Source organism: Euprymna scolopes, chromosome 23 (genome assembly GCF_053919585.1).
Source record: "Euprymna scolopes isolate OS-2025 chromosome 23, ASM5391958v1, whole genome shotgun sequence".
In the NCBI taxonomy this organism is placed as follows: Eukaryota; Metazoa; Mollusca; class Cephalopoda; order Sepiida; family Sepiolidae; genus Euprymna; species Euprymna scolopes.
The window spans coordinates 1786475-1802533 of NC_136504.1; the positions used below are offsets into that span (position 1 = coordinate 1786475).

At 32.3% G+C, this 16059-nt stretch overlaps 1 protein-coding gene across 1 annotated transcript in view; it reads left to right on the forward strand.

Moving 5' to 3' along the window:
• Positions 1-418: 418 nt before the first annotated feature.
• Positions 419-16059, forward strand: part of LOC145245731 (uncharacterized) — a 35340-nt gene continuing 19699 nt past the window's right edge. The window contains exon 1 of the mRNA XM_080107284.1: positions 419-552. The gene's annotated coding sequence lies outside the window, so the exon portion shown is untranslated. The remainder of the gene's footprint in view (positions 553-16059) is intronic.

Here is a 16059-nt window from a genome sequence, read left to right on the forward strand (position 1 = left end):
GCTATATATTTTTGAAAAGCTTTCCCTTAAATTTATATTAAGGCTAATTTGACCTCTAAACACCTGGTGATTGTTGTGATAATTTTACAACATAAAAAATAATAATATTCTTGAAATTTATTTCAAAATGGATTAAAAAGGGTTTGAAAATACGGTTACAATAGAATTTAATCGTTAGATTTTTTAAAAACATTCATAGATTTTTATTAAATATCGTCAGACTCCTAAAACGCATAAAAAAATACCAGATTACTGTGACTCATCAGATTAATTTTTTTTTTTTTATTTTGAAAATTATTTTCCAAATATAAAATTTTTCATCTATTTAATTAAGACGATTATATAATTAATTGTATAATTAAAAAAAAAATTGATATTTTTCAAAAATTTTATTTATTTGTTACGGAAATATTCGTAGACAAAACCGGAAACAAACGAAAACACCGTTGACGCGTGACGTCATAGTGAATATGGCGGCAGTTGTATTTACGTTTAATCTAAGGAGAGAAACCTTAGCGTTTAGCAATTTGCATATTTCTATATCAACGACAGGTAATTTTTTTCGTCCATTTTTGTTTAAGAAAGCAGTATTATAGATTTCGCCATTTATTTTACCCTGTAAATCTTTTTCATTTTTCCATGACAACCGATTGTATTTGTTGTGTATCGACGTTGTTTTATAGGAAGAAAAAGCGAAAATCATTTCTTCTCCCTTTCTCTCATTTTTTTTGTTTGTTATTATTGTTGTTAGCCCATAACTGTATTATTTTTAAAATCAACTTTATTTGTTTCCGTTATTTGATCAACAAGTCTCATTTGGATTTTGCTTTCTCTGTTTATTTCATTTTAAAATCCACACTCTATTCCTAAAAAAAACAAACCATTTCTCCTTCATATACGACTATCACCCCCATTTTTTTTCTTTTTTAATTTCTAAAACTTGTTTTCGCTTTTTTTATTTATTAATAATGGAATTTGTACTTTCTGTTGAAAAGACATCTTTCTTTTTATCAGTTATTTGAAAACTGATTAAAAAAATATATTTATAATTATTTTAAAATTTGTTCTGCAAAAACCTATTTTGGTCGGAACACTAGTTGGATGAGAAAAAAGTGATAAGTCATACTGACCCATTTTATAAACTATGGAAGCGTCAAAGTGCAATAATCGCACGTTTTTTTTTTTTTTTTTTTTTTTAAATAAATATATGAATATGCTAACCTGCGATGTCTATTTATGCTTAGTGGCAGTTCAAAATAAAATAACTAGTGAAAAATTTGATACTCATGCAGAGAGTGATCCGTGCTGAAATAATAGCGGGGTTTGTTACACATAGATTCGAAAAAGTTGTCAAAAAACAAATATATTACAAATGTAATCAAAGGCAAGATAAGTTACTTTTCTACCAAACTGGATATATTTTTTTGTGTTTTTATTCATTGTAACATCTTTATTCAGCTCGAAAAGCATGCAGTGCTTACCGATGTATTGGAAAATTCAAAATGGCGTCCGACTCTCTCTTTAACACGGTAAGTTTGGGAAAAGTTGTTATAAATAATAAACTAGACAAAATACTATTAAAAAACCACCGAATATGTCAGCCAATGTCACGGTAACATATATTGAGCGAATTTCTAACCGTATTTTGTCTAGTTTATTATTTATAACACCTTTTCCCGAACTTACCGTGTTAAAGAGAGAGTCGGGCGCCATTTTGAATTTTCCATTACATCGGTAAACAATGTATGCTTTTCGAGCTGAATAAACATGTTACATTGAATAAAAACAAAAAAAATGTATCCAGTTTGGTAGAAAAGTAACTTATCTTGCCTTTGATAACATTTATTTGTTATATATTTGTTTTTTGACAACTTTTTCGAATCTGTGTAGTGTGTAATACAAACCCCGTATTTCGGGTACCCCGTATTTCCAGTGTTGACAAAGTAGAATCGCATTTTTTTTTTTTTTTTTTTTTTTTTTTTTTTTTAATCAATAACAAACTAGACGCTAGTTCTTTTTCGAACCGAATAAACGCTTCAAAATACGCTAATATACAAAAATTATCCCGGTACGTAGAAGAGTAACTTATCTTGCCTTTGGTAACGTTCATTTGTTGAATATTTGGTAAATTTTTACGACGTACCCCAGCATAAACACCCCAACCTCCCCATGTTAAGACCGGCTTTCGGAATAAACACCCCCAACCTCGAAAGCCGTTCTTAACATTGGGAGGGGGGTTATTTCGAAAGCTATTCTTAACACGGATAGTTAGGGGTGTTTATACTATGCTGGGCCAGGTTGTAAATAAAAATAATAAAAAAATACTGAACATTTGATTTTTTTATTGGCTTTCCCGTTAAATTCCCCAGATGGCCTTTGGTAACATTTATTTGTTGAATATTTGCATTTTGGACTTTATTTATTTATTTATTCTTTAATTGTTGGCTTCCCTGTTACATCCCCCAGTGAACTTTCACCAATCCCCCCAAACAAATAATCTAAAATCTACATGCTGCTGGCTTGTGCGTGGACTTCGGATAAAATTCTATTCACCTTCTTTTTTTTTCCCTTTTAAAAATGTACACTAAAATATTTGGTGCTAATGCAGAGAGTGATATCCGTGCTATTTTGTAAATCGTATTTCCAAGTTTAATCAAAGTTTTATGTTTTTTTTTTTTTTTTTTTTTATTCAATTGTAAGGTTAATATTTTTTAGTGCGTGTGTCCCCCCCCCTCATGTTTATTTGTTCAAAATTCGAACAAAATATATTTAAATATATCTAAATTTCTATTTAGTATGAAACATAAGAGTTCAAATAAGTAAAAAAAAATATTTATTTTTAAAACATTTAAATACACATATTGAACAAAAATTTACCTTGAAGTTGCAATTAAAAAATTGGGGTTTGTATTACTGTACACATAGATTCGAAAAAGTTGTCAAAAACAAATATATAACATGTTATCAAAGGCACGATAAGTTACTTTTCTACCTAACTGGATAAATTTTTTGTGTTTTTATTTAATGTAATATGTTTATTCAGCTCGAAAAACATAGTGTTTACCGATGTATTGGAAAATTTATAATGGCGCCGAACTCTCTGCTAAACACGGTAAATTTGGGAAAATGAATTAAAAAGAAAAAATATACAAAATGCTGTTAGAAAATCGCTCAATATATGTCACCGTGACATAGGCTGGCATATATTCGGTAGTGGGTTTTAACAGTATTTTGTATATTTTTTATTTTTAATTCATTTTCCCAAACTTACTGTGTTTAGTAGAGTTCGGTACCATTTAAAATTTTCCAATACATCGGTAAACACTGTATGTTTTTCGAGCTGAATAAACATATTACATTAAATAAAAACACAAAAAATTTATCCAGTTAGTAGAAAAGTAACTTATCGTGCCTTTGATAACATTTGTTATATATTTGTTTTTGACAACTTTTTCGAATCTGTGTGTACAATAATACAAACCCGAAAGAGATGAGTTTATGTTATCAGATTTTGTGGTCGTAATGGTGGAAAAAAATAAAAAAATTTTGATATTGCATGTCTTAAGCATCAACAGTTCCGACAATACCATATCCATGGTGGTCCGTTTTGTATTTTTTACGTTTTGCTGGACATACAAACACACGTGATAACAGACATTTGCCCTTCATATAATAAAAGAAAATAATAGATAAGGGGGATATAGGGTACACTTTTACTAACATATCTTTTCGTCGGTTTCTTTAAACAAGTTAGGTGTTTGTGCAGTTTATAGATCATGATATTTTATAAATGGAAGTTTCAAATAAAATTTTTATGGTATCTTTTGTTAAATGAAAGTACAAAATACTTAATCCTCCCCCTCCCTGTTTTTAAGAATGACTTTTAAAACAATGTTATTTCAGCACAATCGTTAAACTACACAAGTACCAAAAAATTATTTAAACTTATTTGATTTTCTTCGATTTTTGTCTAATTTAGGTGTTTATTCATATTACTACTTATGGCGAAATTTTAAAATTAAAAAAAAATGTCTGCATGACGTACCACTCTGTTTCGATGAGAATAAAAAAAAAAAAAACTGAAATCAACGAATCGGTGGACAAGGACAGACAACCTTAATGCTTGTAAAAAAAAAACTGTCTAAATAATCACAAAATAATCATAAAATAATCATATACCTCTCCCTAGGTTCTCTAGAGAAAAATGGTCTCGTCTGTCACTTAGAGGTAAAAAAAATCTCAATAAATTTATTTTTTGTAAATAAAAAAAAACATGATCAATTTTTGTGATTTTTGGAATATACAATCTTCATTCTGTGACAAGTAGGTATAATATACAAGTTTTATCGCTATAAGTGCCAATCTGAATAAGCACCCTAATTTAAAAATTATTTAATAATTACAATTCAACCTTTCTTCAACTTGCTGTGATTAATTTTGGAGGAAAATATTAGTCTTTTTTTGTTGCACCCATAAAAAATTATTTCATCATCAAATAAAGGATGGTACAAAAAATAAAGAAAAAAAACGTTTATTTACCTACTTTCTTTTAAACTACTTTTCTAAAATAAATATATATATTTTTTTTTCCGCCAAGATTTTGTCCGTTTACATGTAATGGTAAAAAAAAAAAGAATGTAAATTTTTTTTTTTTTTTTTTTTGTTGAATGGATGAAGATGATTTTGCTAAGGATGTTAATCTACAATAACCAACTTTATCAACTAGGCTCTAACCAATGTTCCAACACTGTGCCAAGTACTTTAATGGAATGTGCTCTGATTAACTCATTGCACCCGCTTAGCAACAAAATCTTACCCCTTCACTGTTGAGGTCCCTAAATGCCAGAAAGGTTTCTACTCTATTAGTTTCTTCCCTCGAACAGCTGGACTTTGGAATTCCCTTCCTGCTTCCCTGACTGTACTGATATGCAGAAGTTTAAATGTAATGTAAACCAACATCTTTTTAATCTTTCCTAGGCATGATTCCTTACGTCCAAATGACGATATTCCTTGTTAGGGGTGAACGCGAGTTAAAAAAAAAATATCACCAAATGGATTTTGTTTCTTTTACAAAGTGGACCGATAAAATTGTCGCCCTTAGTAAAGACAACATATTTCCATTTGATGGAAACCAGTTTTCTTTTTGTTTTTTTGTTGCAAACCATTTACTAGTTGGCCAGATGTGTACAAATGCCAAGAGTGATAGGAGGCTTCTATCATGTCTGAAAGTGACACAATGAGCGAGATCGGAGATGCGCCACTACAACTCATGCTCTCTACCCATCCAAGTTATGGTCAATAGGACCATTGCCAGGACCCTCAAAATGCATCACTGGATTGCCACTAATATCAAGGATGTGCTCAGGGTGATAAAACAAAGTTTCCGGCCACGGTTATGATCTTTGGTGTTGTTTCAAGCGAGGGCCACATCATTGCACCTCACATCTTCGAAGTCGGCTTGAAAGTAAACACCAAAGTGTACCTGGATGTGGTGAAGAGTGTGGTGATCCCCTGGTGCAATAAGATGACTGCTAGCAGACCCTGGATGTGGCAGCAGAACTCCGCACCGGCCCACAAGTTTGAAGCGACCAAAGCTTGGCTTCAGAAGGAGTGCTACAACTTTGTACACTTCTCTTACTGGCCCCTCTCCTCCTCTGACCTGAACCTGCTGGACTATTTCGTTTGGTCATATGTTGAGAGCATCACCAACATGACTTCCTACAACACCAAAGCCAGTCTGATTACTGCCATCTGCTGAGTATTTGCTGAGCTCTCACCACCACTTGTGGGAAAGGCATGCTCCCAGTTCTGGACCCGTATCGAGGCATTAATTGAGGCTATAGGCAGCTACATTGAATAGATATCTGCTCTACTACATAATCAAGTTACCTGAATTAATTTTTTCAATAAGTTTTAAAATATAGATGTAGTGTTGTTTTATTTAGGGTGACAATTTTATTGTTTCAGTTTGTAGTAATGAGTCATTGACTACTTCCCAATTCTAAAAACCAATGCTAGATTGAGTAATAATTGTAACTCGGAAGATTGAATAAAATTTGATTCATGATGAACTTATAAAAAATGCTTGACATTCGATCTTCTAATTTCAAATTTATTAGCATAAAAAAATAACAAAGATAGCCATGTTGTAGCCCATGGGAAATTTCTGGAAAGAAACTTTGTTCATGGAAATTTTGTTGAATGCATATGAAGCTAGAAAGAAACAGCTCTTTGCAATGGTGCAATGCTAGTTCTTGCTGTTAAAGTTTTACAAGTCAAACGACTTTCTAGGAAATAATAGAAAGACTAACTTTTTTTTTTTTTTTTTTTTTGTAGGAAAGAGGTCCCCCCCCCCCACACAATGTTAGCAATAAATTGTGTACTTATCCAGTTTACGATCCAATCTCCAGCAACTTCGCATTGGCATCTTCTAAAAGCTTACATAAGTGCCGGAAGATGCTGAAGCAAAAACTGCTAAACAATTATTTCAAAACGTGGCGTTCTTCCTCCCCATGTTAACAATGACTTTCTATTTAGAAAACCATGTTTAACATGAGGTGCAAAAAGAAGAATTCACATTGACATCGTGTTAAATCATTTCTCTCTGATAGGTTCATAAGAGTAGTGGTTGATCGGTAGAAGATCACAGTATTAATGCTGGAATCTCTCAGGGGTCCATCTTGGGCCCAACTCTCTTCCTAAGCTACATCAATGATCTCCCAAATCTGATCATCAAATCCATGCCAAGGTCACTGGAAAAATGGTAGGATCATTCTACCACTCCAGTAGATATCTCACTGCTGATACAATTCTCTACATGTATAAGAGCCATGTATGTCCAAGGATGGAGTATTGTTGCCACATCTGGGCAAGAGCTGCGAGAAGCACTTATCCTACCTTGTAGCCTAGTGGAGGATGCCCTTTTCTCTTCCTTGCAAGCTCTTTCCCACAGAAGAGACATTGAGAGCCTGTCTCTGCTTTATTATTTTCTTGGCAAGTGTTCATCTGAGCTTCCATCTATGCCCCCCCCCTCGCCAAAAAAACAAACGAAAAACGCATGTCTAGCTGAAACCACTACCAATAATTTTCCCAAATCTTTATTTGTGCCTAAACCTAAATGTTAATTCTTTGAACAAAGCTTTCTTAGAACTGCACACCTGTGGAACTCGCTTCCGTTTTCTTGTTTTCTACAATATAGTCATATTCCAAGTCCAACATAAACAAGTTCTTAACAAACTGTCTCCTTAAGTAATCCAATTTACCAAATTTCCACAACTAACAATTACGATTGACTACTGTACACTCATGACCCTTTTTTCTTTTTCTTTTTTTCTTTTTTAAATAGGCATCACCACTTATCAAGGCCAAGAGGCCACTCGAGGATAAGGGTTAAAGAGTGTACAGTAGAAATTGGACAATCTAGTAACCGTTAGTAATGGAGATTCGGTAAATTTGTTAACTTATATGGAACAGCTCATCAAAAACTTGTTTACGTTAGACTTGAAGACAACCATATTGTAGTCAGCTGGAAAGCAGAAAAACGGAAGACAATTCCACAGGCGTGCAGTTCTAAGAAAGAAGCTTTGCTTATGGAATTTACGCTTAGGTTTAGGCACAGATAAAGAGTGGGAAACTAGTGATAGTGTTTTCTGCTAGATGGGTGTTTCTTGTGAAAGTTTGGCAAGGGGAGACCATAGAATGGAGCTCAGCCAAGCACCTGCCATGAAAATAACGATAAAGCAGAGACAAACTCGCAACATCTCTTCTGTGAGAAAGAGGTTGCAGGGAAGAGAAAAGGACATCCTTTACGAGGCTATGAAGTCTATTTTGAACTCTATCAAGGCAGGATAAGTCCTTTCTAGCAGCTCCTGCCCAAATGTGGTAACAGTACTCCATCCTTGGACGTACTTGGCTCTTATATAGATAGAGAATTGCATCAGCAGTGAGATATCTACTGGATCGATAGAAGGATCCCACCATTTTCCCAGCAGCCTTGGCAACAGATTTGATGTATGTGTTCCATTTAAGATCAGGAGTAAAGGTTTAGCCCAGAAGCTTGTCAAAACATGAGGCCTCCCCAAAACGAGAGCCATTCATTTCAATTGATGCCAGATGAGGATCAGAGAGTTGATGATGTAAAGATAAAAGCTTGGGTTTAGATGCATTAAAAGTAACAAGCCACCTCTTTCCCCATTGTACCACTTGCTAAAGATCAGCGGAGAGAGAATCAGAGAGAATTTGTTCGTTTACGGTCTTAGATGTGCTACCATAGATAGTAGTGTCATCCGCATAGATGTCTACGAATGATGTAAGGATGTGGTTTGGAAGATCATTAATACAGATCAGGAAGTGGCTTCCGGGCCTTCCCATGGTAACTTTGTGTAAAAAAAAAAAAGTATTAAATCGTTTTCAGTTTAAAAATTTTATATGGTTTTTAATTTTTTGAGATGAGGATTGATTATTCATATTATTAGAATTCTTTGAACTACTGTTCTCATAAGTTTCTTTTTTTTTTTTTTTTTTTACATTTCAATTGATGTAGCCTCCAACCTTCAAGTGTATCTTGTTAAACTTGGGGAATCTGTACGCAATTTCAAATGTAAACCTTTTATTTAATCCACGAGAGTAGCGTGTTCTCATTCCGGCAGCCATGACTGAGTAGAAGTCTTAAGTAATTTGCAATTGTTTCAGGAGTAACTTTACATGTGAATTTTTACCAAGTACTCTATCCACTGCACCATGGGTCTTTGCTGAAATAACACTCAAGATGAGAATAATCCGAAGAAGTTTTTACTAAGGCAAAATAAAGGTCCAAGTGTTAGTGGTGAAAAAAGCTTGGTTTTAGAAGTGTTACAAATAACCACTTTTTCCCATCCAGCATCTTTTAAAATCCTAAGAGAATCAACAAAGTCTTGACTACTAATAAAGTCATGGAATGAATGCAATATTTTTGTAAAAAAAATCTAGCTAAGAATAATCAAGTTTTGCTGTCAAAAAGAATGACCCTTGATCCCCCCCTCCTCATCTTCTATCCCCAAAATCAAATAAGGCATAATGCTTAAGTTGATCAGAGCTTGTAATCATCTTTATTCGACTAAATAGACTACCAATACTTTTCAAAGTTAATTTTGAATTATAGAAAAAAATGATCAGATATTTGGTTAAACATCCGATTTCACATGTCATGTATTTGATGAATTTTAAAAATTGACTCCCAAACTATCTCTGACGAGGTCTTTATCTCTTTCAAGTCCATCCTTATCACCACCTCCCATGTTCTCTATGATCTTTAGAACTGAACCTGCTACCTCAACTGTTCTACATTTTCTAATCCATTGTTTCAATGTGGCCACAGCCTCAAAATCTCTTGTTTTGTACACATCTCTCTATACTCTTTAGATTTAATCTTCCTCTGAGGTCATCAGATCTAAGCCTGTCTTTCACGTTACACATCCATAATTGAAAACAAAATTTTCACAATTGAGTTTTTGAGTCAAATTACAAAATTACTTTTGTGTAGATTTAAGTGTTCAAAATTCACTGATATTTCAGTGGCGGTTTGTATGTGTGCGAGCAGGGTAAGGTGCTTTCTCTTAAATTGGCTATCCCAATACTTGGTCTCATAAGGGCAAAACCGTCTGCACTGATTCGGGTATGATGAAAGGATTTATCAGCACTTGTTGAGACTTAAGACAGCAAAAAGAAAGCTGGATGTCCTAACAAGACATGGTCAGTACTGCTTGGATTCTTCAAACTCCTGTTTTCATCTTGAGTGTCATTTTCACAATGTTTCGCTCAAATTAACCTCGGTCCTGGATATGACCTTAAACTATATCTAGTGGTGAGATCCCAGCTTGCGGTCTTTGGGGAGTGTGGAGCCACCCTTTAATTGCAATTGCTCCCAGGCCCACGCTGACCCGGAGTGGTAGTACCTGTTAGGGTCCTAACTATGGGTTAAATAGAAACCGACTTGAAAAAAACAAATATATTCTATTAAAAAATCTTTCTTCAAAATCTTTGGATTCGGCATAAAATAACCTGAAAAGGGTTGATATGCCGTAAAACAAAAACAACCAACCAATCAAAGTAACCTCAAACCTTTTTGAGGTGTTTCTTGTCAAACTCTGAAAATCTTCATGTAAAAATAAAACCCCAAATTTTGTTTTGAAAACTTGAATTTGTTTCTGAAGAAAACTTCAAAAAGTCCTTGAAAATGAACATTATAAATGTGTATGAACACTGTTAATAAAATTGTTTTTTTTTCATCTGTAAGTGATTTAAATATTTTATTTACTATCATATATACATGTGCGTGATTTTTATTTAAAAAAATTTTTTTTATTTTATTTTATTTTTTTTTACCTGCAAATAATGTTTAACAAATAAAAAAAATAGCTTTGCAAAGAAGGTAAAACAAGTTGTAGATAAGATGAATAAATGACTAAATGCTCATTCTTTGTACAATTCAATTCATATAACATACCCCATCCCTGCTGAAATAGTAAAGTGCACCGTTACTATTTTCATCCATCTTAATTTAATTATGATTCACCTGACATAATTCCCTCAATCAGTAAACATTCATATGAAAGCAAGATCCTTCTCAGGTCTGTAAGAAAAACTTAAAGACCCCCATTTCAGAGTTGATTTTGTTGTATGTTTAGTTTTAAAATGCATTTTTTTTTTGTGCAAATTTTGTGTTGATAAAAATAGATTTGATGTTATCTAATCTATATTCAGTTTAGTTAAAATGTTTAGCTATTTAGGCGTATCATGTGTTTTGTGTAATGCTAAATCTCTTGTAAATCTAAAAGATAATTTGCTATCTACTATTGAAAAATGTTTTTTCTGATTTCACTCGTGTATTGGAAACCAGAGTTGCAACATTGGAAATGATAAAATTTAACTCTTAAAACTCCCCAAATATTTAACTATGACACCTTATTTCTTTAAAATAAGTCTGGGTCATCCTGTCTATTGACTTTTTTTTTTCTTAGATTAAAAAATCTGGCTTTGACTCGTAGCATTTAGTCGCCTTTGACTCATTATGAAACCAATGACTCCACAACCTTGCAGGGAAAAATAAAGCCAGCTCCCCCTCCGCCAATTTTTTTTTTTTTTTCAAAAATGAAATTTTTCACTATAATGGTGCTGTTATTAGCAAACAAAACAGTCAAAACTTGTATAGAATTGAAACAATGTATCATTTTAGACAATTTGATTAATGAGCCGAACAATTAAAGAAAGCTGTATTTGTACAAATAACTAAGATGACCTTTAGATACTCCCTCTATTTGTGACGTAGGTTGGAAGAGTTTTCACTTTATGGTTTTCTTTATTACCCTGTGGACTAAATTAGTTTTTAATATGAGCTTCTATATATAAAAAAAGCAGCAGCAGAATACATAATACATACTATATATAAATTACAATGTTAAATATATATATGATGAATTCACAATCATTGCTTGATGCAATGAGATGATGGTTACATTGTTAATAAAAATGTAAGCAAAAATACAGCTTTGTCATAAGTTATTCAGCTTTATTTAATCTTGCTTGTTAGTCATCTAGTTTAACGTGACGTGTGTTGGTGGCTTCTCTGTCAAAGACCCGTTTGAATCCTGAAAGGATCTCATTTTTCTCTGATTTTCTTAGTTTAATCCACAGGGCTAGAGATAAACAATTTTATTTTATTACTCATGCAAATATAAACATAATACATGTAGTTTACTTGAATCCTTATGATTATGTAAAAAATATTTGGGTGAGAAACTGTCACAGTGTATTAATTCGTTATTAAATTGTGTTTTGTTTCCTTTTGCGTTTATATTTTTTTTAATTGATATTTCGGGATAAAAGTTTTCTTCAAAGGAAAATTAAGAATTACAGTAGCATTCAAAAGTTAAGGAACGGTCAATCATTTTTTGAATGACTTGTAACTTTATGAAAATGGAAAAACAATTTTTTGAATGACTTGTAACTTTATGAAAATGGAAAAACAATTTTTTGAATGACTTGTAACTTTATGAAAATGGAAAAACAATTTTTTGCTGAATTTTCCAATGTTTAATAATGGTAGTTGAATAAAAAATTTGATTTTGAATACATATTAGTTTTTTACATATAAATAAACTTAATTAAATTACAGGCGTCCAAAAGTTGAGGAATACGGAAAATTAATACAAACTTTAGCAATTTTAATAACAACTTAACAAAATGTTGACTCCGAATATTTGAAAAAGCTAAACCGCTTATTTGTGACTATTATGATGAAAAAAAAAGTCCGTAGGGAAGATTGCTGAAATACTGAAAAGGTCTAAAAGCGTTGTTTGTTGGGTTATTGAAAATAGAAAAAAAGGTTTACCATTGACTGAAAAGAAAAAATCGGGCCGACCCCCGAATAACAACTAAGAGGGAGGATAGAAAAATCACTCGATCATCTCGTTCTGATTGCTTTAAAACTGGTTTTTATATCCAGGGATTTTACAACCGAAATTAAACAAAAAGATTTCCGACAGATGATCTCACAAAGATTAAATGGAGTTGGATTATTTACAAGAAATCCATGCTCAAAGCCTTTAATTTCTATTAAAATAGAAAGGCCAGATTGTTCCTATTTACAATGCCTCCCCACGGGACAGAGTTAGACACCAGGGTCGTTTTTTAATGTGGAGAAAAGGAACAAAAATAAAAATTGTCTCAGTCGTAAAGGATTTCTCCTCCACTAACAGAACAAGAAATTGAAGGGCAGCATCTGAAGAACAGATATTATACTTTGATCTTGACCCGAAGGCCAAGGATATATATAGAAAGGCCAGATTGTTATCCGCCAAAAAACATTTGTTTTGAGAAAAACAAAAAATGGAAAAGGTTACTTTTACTGATGAATCTAAATTCAATTTTTTCAGATTAGACAAAAGCCACATGTTAGAAGAAAAAAAGGAGAAAAAACTGTCTCCCAAGTGCGTTAAAAGTGCAGTAAAATTTGGAGGGGACAGTATAATGGTATGGGGCATATCTTCAAAAGGAACTGACCCCTTGTCAGGATTCTTGGAAAAGTTTATGCCCAAATGTACAGAGAATTGATTAGAAAACATGTGGTTCCTAATCTTTCTGATTCTGATATCTTTATGCAAGACAACGCACTGTGCCATAAAGCAAAAATCGTTTTAGAAGAGCTAAATGGATCCAATATTTGCGTCATGGATTGGCCAGCTCAGTCCCGACCTGAATCAAATTGAAAATATTTGGAAAATTATTAGTGATAAGATCACAGAAAAAAATGCAAAAAAAAATCTTGATGTTTTATGGGAATGTATAAATAAAAAAAAAAATCCTGGAATAATATCTCGCCTATAACATGTGAACGATTGTTTCTGTCTTGCAGCAAAAGATGCCATAGTGGGATTGAAAACAAGGGTCTTTTCACTAAATACTGGAATGATTCTCTATTTTTGCATTAATAATTTTCCCCCGTTTTTAACTTTTAGACGCCTGTAATTTAAATTAATTAAATTTAATTAAATTTATTTATATATGTAAAAAAACTAATATGTATTCAAAATCAAAAATAAAAAAAACTTATTTATTTAACAACTATTATTAAACATTCGAAAATTCACAAAAACATTTTTTTCTTTTTTCATAGATAAAGTTATAAGTCATTCAAAAATAATGATCGACCGTTCCTGAACTTTTGGACGCTACTGTATAATCAGTTTGTTTGTTCATCTGTTATTGGATATGTCATATAAATTTTTTTTTTTTTTTAAATAGATGCTCTATATAATTGTTGGTTGGAGAAATTGTTAAAATGTGATGTTTTTAAAATTGATAAAACATTTGTTTGAATTTGACGTGTGTGTGTGTGTTAAATAAAGAAATTAATGTTGAGTTCTAACCTGTTGTTAATTTGTTGGTGAAATCTTGCTATAAGTATCACCTCCCATATTCTTATGTGGCTAACATTTCTTTGATGTGCTTTTTATTACATTTAGCTGTTTCTTAAAGGAACGTGCTTATGTGTTGTTTAATGTACATCCATAGTAGCCTCACTTATTGATTGATTATCGAGTGTTTAAATATTGTATGTGTGCTGACATATGCCCATGTGATTTAGTTGGGACAGTTTGCCATTTTATGCAACACTTGTCTGTATGTGTTTTTTCTAGATAACCTAGTAATGAATGCCTCGAGTGTGCTAATTCTTAATTTTCCTTTGAAGAAGAGATTTTCCTTCCAATATTAACCATTTAAAAAATGTATTTCTATACAGTGTTTAGAAAACTAATGGCCTATGTTCTATATGCGTAAATAAAAACATTTTGCATAAACATAAATTACTTTGATGTATGTATGCATTCTTTCAATATGGTATGACCACATTGAATGGATGGGAGTTCTTAGGTCATTAGATGTAGAACAGTTGCGATAGCAGGTCCAGTTCATAAGTGAGGACCAAGGCAAACACGGAAGTGGTAAAAATAAATTTGAGAGAAAGAGGGATAAGTATAAACCTAACCAGAGATAGATTAGTTTGGAAATTATTTTCTTAAAGCTATTCAATAAATGCCATCATACAAAACCGAATGCTAAACTAATGGCAATAGATCCAGAAAAAGTTAGGGTGCATGTTAAGCTGTAGTCGACGGATTTTTAAAAATGTCGTTTTAAGCAAAAATATTATCTATCTTATTGTCATATCGAAAAAAGTAATATATCCAAAAATTACCATAATTCATCTAGTAGGACAGCTGTTTTTATTTTATTTTATTTTTTGTAAAAATAAGTCTATCGGTATCTGGGAAACAGGAGGGCGAACATTAGCAAGAGAGAAGCTGGCTAACAGGGAGATAAGCCAAGTCAGTTTATGCGGATACGGAGATAAGGCAGTTTACCAGTTTTTTTTTGTTTTTTTTTTCTAATTTCAGAGAGCCATAGTTCACACAAAATATTCAAATTTTATTTATGAACATATACATATCATGCTTTTTGTTTTTAATAAAAATATATTTTTGAAAACAGAACTGAAAGTACTGTTTCTGCTTTATTTAATTAAATTACCTTTTTTTTGTTAAAAACAATATATATTTTTGATAAAAACATTTAATTTTTATGTAAATAAATTTGATTTAATTTAAATAACATTTTTTGGCTAAACTGCCTTATCTCCCTTTCTGCCTAAACTGACTTGGCTTCTCTCCCTTTCTGCCAGTTTTTCCTATTCTTAATAACTAGCACAATGTTTCCCAATAGCGATATATTTATTTTTACAAAAAACACTGTAGCAGTTGTCCTACTCAATGAATTATCATAATTTTTGGATAAATTACTTTTTTGGACATGACAATAAGATAATTTTTGCTTTAAACGACATTTTTAAAAATTTGATTTGTCGACTATAACTTAACAGGCACTAAAATTAGTTTCTGAGTTAAAGATTATTGAAACAAATGATCAACATTTTTATTCCTTCCCTCCAGATGGTGTCTTAGGTAGCTGTCCTACACTTTCTATTGATTAGTAACTATTTTCTTGTTAGTTTTCTTGAGTCTGAATGACTGTTGACAAGTGACCTACAAATCAGAAGAGAGCAGATATGCACTTCATTTATGGTTTAATGGATTGCAGAAGTTTGTCATATTTACCAAAAAAAGTTTTTGAACCGAAGATGTAGGAAGGCATTTTTTAATTTTTTTTTATTTTATTTTATTTTTTAAATTTTAATTTACTGGGTCAGTTCTTTCGCCAGAATTCTTGAAAACTGGTACTACAGAAGCAGTTTTCCAGCATGCAGGGAAGCAAGATTCATTAAGGCATTTGTTGTAAAGTTTGGAGAGAACTGGAGCTACTTTGGCAGTGCACTTTTTTAATAGTACAGCCGGGATGAGATCAGGTCCACATGCTTTTGCAGTGTCAAGATTTCTTATGATAGCATGCATCTGAGAAGCGGTGATTTTTAGATCGTCTAGTGTGGCATCTGTCCGAAAAGGAAAGTCAGGGAGGGGGTGGTTAGCAGGGTCCAGTGTAGAGTTGGAGGCAAACTGTCTGACAAGC